Below are 9,353 nucleotides of genomic sequence, written 5' to 3' on the forward strand. Positions count from 1 at the left end.
CAGCATAAGAATAAAGAAAAATAGGTTATTAAACCTAGGGATGGGTTCGGTACGGTTACCGTACCAAAACCCTCGTACCAATTACCGTACCAAACTTTCGGTTTGGTAAAATCTATTACCATTACCATACCAAACTTTCGGTATACCAAAGTTCGGTATTGCCAAATGCTCGGTTGGCATGGTATGGCAATGGTAATTGCCACTTTATTTTAAGACAAAATCTGTTTTTGCTTTATTCAACATTTCATATTTTGTGCCTGTGTAATAAGACAAAGATATATAAACCAAATGCATAGATGGAAGAAAATTCTCATAACAAGTGCCCAAATGGATTTCGGATTTCCACCTTCAAATGGATTTAAAGCCGCATGAAATGTTGATGAATTACTTGAAATTATAAGCCTGAAACAAAAAATGGAAACATAAAGCAGTATTATAGGTCTACTTCCTCACCTTAGCAGTACCGGTTGATTATTCAACAGAAGCATAAAGCACCACTATGGCACTACAACAAGACTCACCTCTTTAACTTAAACCTCACCTTAGCTGCTGATATCTCATAAATTGTAGCCTAAATTCATCTATTATTCATCATTCACAATTCACACACACAATAATTCAAATGATGCATCAAGATTCATAATGAAAATTAAGCTTACAATCCAAATAGAAGTTACAAACCAAAACAAATAGAAGTTAACAATCCAAATAGAAGTTAAAGTTTCAAACTAAATGAAAATTGAAACTAAACTTCAAAAGGTAAAATTCATTGATCAATTCTTCAAGTTTAAGATGTCGAAGCTTTTGGAGGAGACATTGAACTTCTAGAATATTATAAATATATATTATAATTTATAAATATGTGTTATATTATATATTATATTATATTTTTGGTACGGTACGGTAATACCGTGGTAATGGTATCCATTACCAATACCGTACCACGAACTTTCGGTACGGTACAATACCGTACCATTACCATTGGCACAAAATCGGTATGGCACGGTTGGCAATTCGGTTGGCATGACAATTTGGCAAAAAAATCCACCCCTAATTAAACCCATAGAACAAGAGGCTAATGAGCCCATAAAAGGGATTAGGATCGAGCTTTTAGAAGAAGACATTGAAATGGAGCAGCATCAAAATAATGAGCAGCATCAGCATCTGAGTGATAAAGAAAGACAAGAAAGATATGAAAGTTTTCTTAGGAATATATCTTTAGACTTAATATTAGATTATATATTATTAGAAGAAATTTCAAAAGCAAAATTAAGAATAATGCCACCAGATATGCAAAATAGGATCCTAAGTAGAGCATTGCAGTCAATGAAAGAGTTGCAATTACAATTACAATATGCTTTGTATCAGTCTATCTTTGATCCAAAACCAGGGATGGATATTATTACAAAGATGTATCCACCATGTCTTTGTGATAGTATAGAGAGTTGTAATTTTAAACCAGAAATTGGCATAGTTGTGACCAAGATTAACGTGAGAGATTTTAGACCATGACATTTTAGTTAAGAACATCAGAAAAAGCATAACGTGGAACAATCTGAAGTGTTGGAATTCAAGTTTTTTAAAATCCAACGGCAGAGATTAATTATTTGAATAAAAATTAAAAAAAAAGGAAAAAAATCTGAAAAAATTGTAAATTTTTTTTTTTACTTTTCTATAAATACCACTTATTCTCCATCTACCTTACACCACAAATTCATATTTTCTCAACTACTTTCAATCAAATTCCTATCTTTCTCTCAAAGTATCAATCCAATTTTTTTCCACAAAATGACTACTGATGCAGGTACGAATTGGTCGCTTCTTGAAGATGTTGCGTTGCTCACTAGCTGGGTTGAAGTTACTCATAATTCCCTTATGGGTAATGAGATGCAGTTGCGAGAAATGTGGAGTTTAATTCATACCAAATTTGTTGAGCAAATGAGTGGGAAAAGAACCAAAGAATCGATGTCCAGTCATTGGAAAATACTTAGCCATTCCTTTAGTACGTGGAGAGATGCCTTGACACAAGCTAGTAGTAATGTTCGAAGCGGGGCAAATTATGCGGATGAGATAAGAATATATTATAATTATTTGTTTGTATTATTATTTTGTTACCTAATTTGATGATAATTATTTGTTTGTATTATTTATTTGTTACCTAATTTCATCTCATTTTCGGCTATCTGAAGGTTGAACATTCCTTCAGATTGGTTAAACAATTCTTCCTCTTGCTGATCGATTTTCCACATCATCCTTGATGAAGAAGAAGACATTGTAAGGATGGATGGTGAAGAAGAAACATAAACTATGAATAATGAGATAGAGATGTTGAGAAAATTGGTGTGAGATTTGTGAGGATGGATGGTGGATTATATGGACGATTAAAAAAGGATCGGATTGTAGATGAGGCCACGTGGCATGCCGTCATTCGTTAAAAATCTGATCGAAATCTATCCTCAAAGATTCTGAAAAGATAATGACACGTGGCACGATCGTATTGGATAAAAATCTTATCGAAATCGATCTCCAATAATTATCTTTTCGGATAATGACACGTGGCGCAATTTTGAACGAGTTAAAATCTGATCGAAATCTATCGTCAAAGATTCTCAAAAGATAATGACACGTGGCACGATGACATTGGATAAAAATCTTATCAAACTCCATCGCTAAATAATTGTTTTTTTTTTATAAAATGACACGTGGCGCACCGAGAACGATTTAAAAAATCTTATCCGAAATTACAAATAATTTTATTTTGTATTATTTAAACAACAAAAAAAACTAATATTTTATTGTCTATTGCCACGGGTAGGGCTCCAAGGGTGGAGATGCAAATGGCAAATACTGTTCATTAATGGCAGTTACTGTTCAATAGGGTGGATTCAATAGTGGATTGCTAAGGGGGAGGGCTCCATGGGTGGAGTTGCTCTAACAAAAGCACTCTGCCCGAAAGGGCTTTATATATATATATATATATATATATATATATATATATATATATTATATTATATTATATGAAAAGAGGCAAAAAGAAAAGAACAATAAAAAAAAAAAAAAAGAGAATAGTTGCCCAAGTTTCTCTATTCTCCATCTCTCCTGTGTTTTCCAATTTGCCCGACTTCGAGGCATTTTTCAGTGTATTATCTTTGCAACCAACAAGGATGCTCCCATGTTTTTTGGTATCAACGAGAAGGAACACAAGCCAGGCAACATTATTTCCAATGCTAGTTGCACTACCAATTGACCTTGCTCCTCTCGCCAAGTTTATCAACGACGGAATAACCGAAGTGGTAGACGTGCCTCTTCCTTCAACATCATTCCTAGCAGCACTGGAGCCACCAAGATTGTTGGAAGCAAACAAAGTTGCCCTTTGTGATCAGTGTTCTTCATGCTCAATCTTCTAAAAGAGCTTGTGGGAGTTGTAAGTTTCACAAACTTTGCTCAAATTTGTAAAACTTGGGGGCTTCTGTTCACACCTAAAATGTGCCATTCGGGCTAAATATGGCAAATATGGCATTTGGAGGATGATGGGACAAAACATTGAACTTGGAGAGATGTTTGGCTGGGATAGTTTAAACATTATAATATTGCTTTTCCCTTTTGTTTTGGTGGTGGAGGCTTGCCAACCCTTTCTTTAATCAAGACAATTGCATGTATTGCAAGTGGATGGGAGACAACATACAGACATTCTTGCAGGAGACATGTGAAAGAAGCCATCTTTTAATTATTAGTTTATTGCAAGTGGTGAAGACATGTGGTTAAAGCATGCGGTGGAGATACAAACTCGCTTATTTTAGTATTATTTCACATTGCAAGTTGCAGAGGAGTTTCTTTCGGGCAAGTGCAATGTTCTCGGCAATGGGCTCTCTCAGATCTCTATATAAAGAAGCAGATGCAAAAGGATTATGGACACTCAACGAATCAAACAAACAAACACAAACTCTGCTCAAGCCAGATTCGCATATGAAGTTGTAGTCAGCCCCCAACCTTATGAAGCTGTAGTCAGCCCCCAATCTTAGTCCTTTTCAGGACCAGCCCTCACTAAAACCCTTTATTTCTCGTGTAATAGCTCTGCTACTCTCCCAACTGATAGTAGTATCGATTCTCTTAGGTTCATCTTGCTTACCATATATTTCCTTTTCATTCCCAAACTCGTGTAATCGCAAAGATGAGGGAGCTGTACAAGTTTCAACCTTACCCGACAAGGTTAAATCTAGCCCGACTCTCTTTGTTTTGTTCATGTATTTAATAGATCTAGCATTATCATGTATATGTCGTTAAATATGTAAGTCATTCTCAGTATTTCAAAGGTTCAAGGCTCTCTCAGCTCTCAGTTTTAGTTCATTTAATGTCCTCATTGTCATTCGGGCATCATCATTGAACTAAGGAGGATCCCTTAATCAGATCTGAACATTCATCCTTTAAAAGTATACAAGATAAACAAAAGTCCTTAATCTTAAGGCATAGAAAAGAACTTAATGTATACTTAACCCATCTACGACAATCCTTAGATAACAAGAAGTTAAGATAACTTAGGGCGCAAGTAATCGGCTTAAATACCTTGTTTTACGTCTGCCATACTGAGATGGCAGTGGCACGCCTGCGCACTTAGTCAGTTTTGATTGTGAGCCTCCAGGCCTATACCTAAGGCCTTGCAAAGGCACCTTTCGGAACTGACTTTGTCCTCCTCTTGTAACAGTGTGACAAGTAGGAGCCCGACAACCAACCAAAGTGCCAACACCTCGAGGAGCTGTGTACTCGAGCCAGGGACGCCTGCCCACCAGATTTCCTGCCCGAACACATGGAATGGTAAGTAATTTGACATTTGCAGACTATGTGACTGGAATCACTATTCGAATCCAACATGGGTTATTGTTGAGGCTATTAATCTCATATCGAGAAAAAAAGAAATTTTGTATGTGCTTATAAGTAATTAGTTTAATCTTCATTTTATGATCCACGTCAGCCGATTTGTGTTGTCCACGTGTTAAACTTTAAAAATTCATTACACATAACGTGTTGAGTCTATCAATCTTACATCAAGAAAAAAATCTTGCATGTGTTTTTAAGTAATTGATAAACTCCACCAAATTATTTTTTTAGTGCTAATAAGTCACCCATATGTCCAATTTTGTCACTCACCTGTTAATAAAAACTTTAATGACATATTTAACCATTTGTCAAAAGACTTTAAAACCCCTGTTTAAAACTAATTCAATATATTTCGAACAAAAATAAAAAAATACAAATAAAAAAAATAAAAAAGCTAAAAAATTGGATAAAGAGCCCAACCTGTTTCTCTCTCTTCCTCCCCCTCCTTCCCTTGTCTTCCTACTCCAACCCTAATTCTCTCTTCCCCCTTCTTTCCCATTTATCTCTCCTCCATCCCCGTCTCCCACAAACTTTCTCCATACCTTTTTCTCTTTCTAATTTTCAATTGCATCAGGAAATGTGGTAAGAAATTTCAAATTTGATGTTTATTGTGTTAAATATAGTTTTGATGAGGGCGACAGATAGAGAGATACGAAGATAAAGAGGAAATAAAAGGGAGGAAGAAAACAAGGGCAATATACAAAAGAAAAGGTGCCGCCAATAGGGGTTGTGCCTGATTTATTGTCATCAGTTGGGGTGGGAGGCGATGTGGCTGTTGCTAGACCTGTAAACGGGTCGGATTTATTGGGTTTGGGTCGGGTTCAACCCGACCCGTTAAGTTAACGGGTCATCCGAACCCGACCCATTAAGCTAACGGGTCACCCGTTTCACCCGTTAACAATTATTATTATTTTTTTTTGCATAAAGTTTATTTTTTGTTATTAAGACTTTACTAAAATTACTAAAATATCATCAACTAACGGGTGCTAACGGGTGTTAACGGGTCCTAACGGGTCTAACGGGTTGACCCAAAGTGACCCGTTATTTAACAGGTTGTTAACGGGTTCACCCGTTAGGGACCCGACCCGTTAAGCATCCACCCAAATACAAATATTAACGGGTTGGGTCGGGTCGGGTCGGGTTAACGGGTTGGGTCCAAAATGCCAGGCCTAGCTGTTGCCTTGTATTTTTGGTATTTCAGTCTTTTTCTTTTTACAACTTCAGCTAGTAGGGATGGTTAAGGAATAATGGTGGGCGGGAAGATAGTTTTAAATTTATCATGAATTTTATTTTTTGATAGAAAATTTATTATAAATTTTATGATTAGTGAAATTATAACATAACGTGGGTAAAAATATAATGTGGTGGGTCTAATAGCATTCTTATTTTTAAAGAGAACGATCAACTTGACGGCATGAATATCGGAATTGACAAACTGTAGTTGCTGTTTGGGAGAATGGCATGTAGGGTAAAAATAACCAAACTTGAAATCTAAAGATAGATATAGTCTACATGGCAGGCTGTTTACAAGTTTGGACCGCAACTGGGCATCACTTGTAGTTGGATTATATCCAGTACAATCGCAGTGCACAGGACGGGGATTCATGAAGCCCAATTTTATAATTAATGTACGTAACTACATAGTTACGATTAAATTAATGTTTAGTGAGACTTAGTAGTAATAGTTATATTCAAGTCAATCATCTCTATCAAACTACTATTAATAGATCGCTAGCCGCTAGATACATGGAACGTGAAAAATTAGTCCTTGAGATGAACTTTTTAATCATTTTTCGACGAACCTTCACAATCTTTGATAGTTTTTCTTTCATTATACTTTGCTTCGCCCTTATTGCTCCGTGTATGTTCGCGTCATGAAATGTATAAGTGCAGCCACCAGAATATGTTGATATCCTATCATACGTCTCTTGATTGAATTTTTTTTTAAAGTAGCTAAATTTTGGACATATTACTGATTACTGAGTTTTTTTAAGGAGTTTAGAATTTAACCATGCAAGACGAGTTGGAGTATCGCTCGAACAACCTCTAGAAATTTGCTCGAGTGGCTAAATAGGTTACAAGATCTTTTGATGTATTAAAGAAAGATGGAATTCTAATAACATTTTCACTCGAATTTTCTTGTTACTTTTCACTTGAATTTTCTTGTTTACTTTTTCAGCTTTCTTTTTAATCGTGAGGAACTATGTAATTTTTAGATAAATCAGTAAACTTCAACTCTACAAAAATCAATCAAAATAGAAATTATTTGACCATCAGTTCACATTGTTGAAATTTTAGTTAAGTGAGAAACATGGTTTTGCCTATTTTATTAGTAACATTTAGATGACTAAATAATTTCTAATTTAGTTAGATCTTTTTATAAAGATGATCAATAATAATATCCTTAAAATAGATAGTTTAGATATTGCGCAACATTACAAGATAAAAGAATAGTAAAAAAAATAGAATGAGTCCAAATAAAAAAAAAATGAACTTTAACGAAAAGCTCCTGATACTATTCACTTTAATGAAAAATCATATTTTTACACTAAAAAGTCAATCTTGGTACTATTCATTTTATCATTTATTTTGTTCTTATCGTTAAAACTCAAAGTTTTCTAGTCATTTTTATTAGTTTTTCTTAAAAAAAATTGCTAAAAAAATTAGGTTTTTTAGAAGGTAGTGCTAAATTTATACCTAGTAGTTAGTTTACTACAGGTTTGATCAAATGATCCTGTTTTCTAAATAGTTCAAGGGTGGTCAAATTTAACAGAACAAAAAATTTTGCTTTTTATGAAAGGGCAACGAAACCTGTGTTGGGTGGCCAAATTTTTAAATACTTAAATTATTATATTTTAAATGCATAAAAATTTATTTTTTTTATCACTTGACACAAATTTGGCAGTCACGTCAGCACAAATATGGATCCCATATTTAACACGTTATTACTTAACGGTTTACTTAACAGATTTTCTAACGGATGTATGAAATTGAAATAAAATTATAAGTAAATGTATGAAATTGAAATGTTTTAAAGATATTGTAAGAAATTGCAATCGACCCCTAACCTGGGAGGGGTAAAATGTAATTTACCCATACATACATACACACACACACACACACAAACACACACACACACACACACACATATATATATATATATATTCATAAAATAGTGCCAAGTACAAAAACAACCCAATCTTTTTTTGGATGATTTTAGATTAGTCTCAATTTTTTAAAACATTTTAAATAATACCTAACATTCTGAAAATTGGTCATTGGGTAGGTTGCAGTGACTTTACCAACATTAAGTGATGACGTTACTAATATTAAATGAGAGGTAGACAAATACTTAAGTTGGTTTTTACTAATCATCGTCTTTGGAGTTCTAATCCCCCAAATAAAATAATTAATGTTTCAACGAGAACACGGAAAAAACCTAATTCAGCTGCACGTTGAATTCTTGGCTAGAAAACAAAACTAATTGGCCACTAAACAAAAAACAGTGATATTATTCTGGACAATTTAGTTGACAACTGTACCTTCTTGGTTCTCTGGTCTTGCCTTCTTCATTGAATCAAACACAAGAAAGAAAGAAAAAATTAAATCCCAAATGCCAAGCGTATTATAATAAAGGGTAAATTACATATTAGCCCCTCAGATTTAAGGTCTATTACAATCTCATACAACTTCTTTAAAACATTTCACTTTCATACCTCACGTACTATTTTATTTCAAAATAATACCTCCGTTAGATTTTTCATCCATTAGTCTGTTAAATGCTGACGTGGCTGCCACATTTGTGCTGATGTGACTGCCATGTGGCAAAAAAATATAATTTTTTATACATTAAAAATAGGGTAAATTACATAGTAGCCCCTCAGGTTTGAGGTCTATTACAATCCCATACAACGTCTTTAGAACGTTTCACTTTCATACATCATGTACCATTTTATTTCAAAATAATACATCCGTTAGATTTTTCGTCCATTAATCTGTTAAATGCTGACGTGTCTGCCACATTTGTGCTGATGTGGCTGCCAAATGTGTGCCACGTGGCAAAAATAATAATTTTTAATTTAAAATAAAAACCTAAATCTTCTAAATTTAAAATAAAATAAAATAAAATAAAAATAAAAAAATAAAAACCCAAAAGCTGAACAAAACCCCACCCTCGTGAACCCCCCTCAGCCTTCTTCTTCCCCGCTCCCATCTTCCCCCACCCAATACCTGCACCTTTGAAGGAAAAAAAAAACCAGAGAACAACCCAGATCCCATACCCCCGCGAAACCCATACCCCATACGACCACCCCCCAACCCAGATCCTATTACCACGCCCCCCCCCCCCGGTGTGAAACCCAACCCAGATCCCATTACCACCCCTCCGGCGCGAAACCCATATCCCCCCCGAACTGCAAGGACGTCATCCTCACCCGCATCATCTTCGTCGTCGAAGACGACAACGAGCAGGAGCAGCA

The sequence above is a fragment of the Malus sylvestris genome, chromosome 5 (assembly GCF_916048215.2).
Source record: "Malus sylvestris chromosome 5, drMalSylv7.2, whole genome shotgun sequence".
Taxonomy (NCBI): domain Eukaryota; kingdom Viridiplantae; phylum Streptophyta; class Magnoliopsida; order Rosales; family Rosaceae; genus Malus; species Malus sylvestris.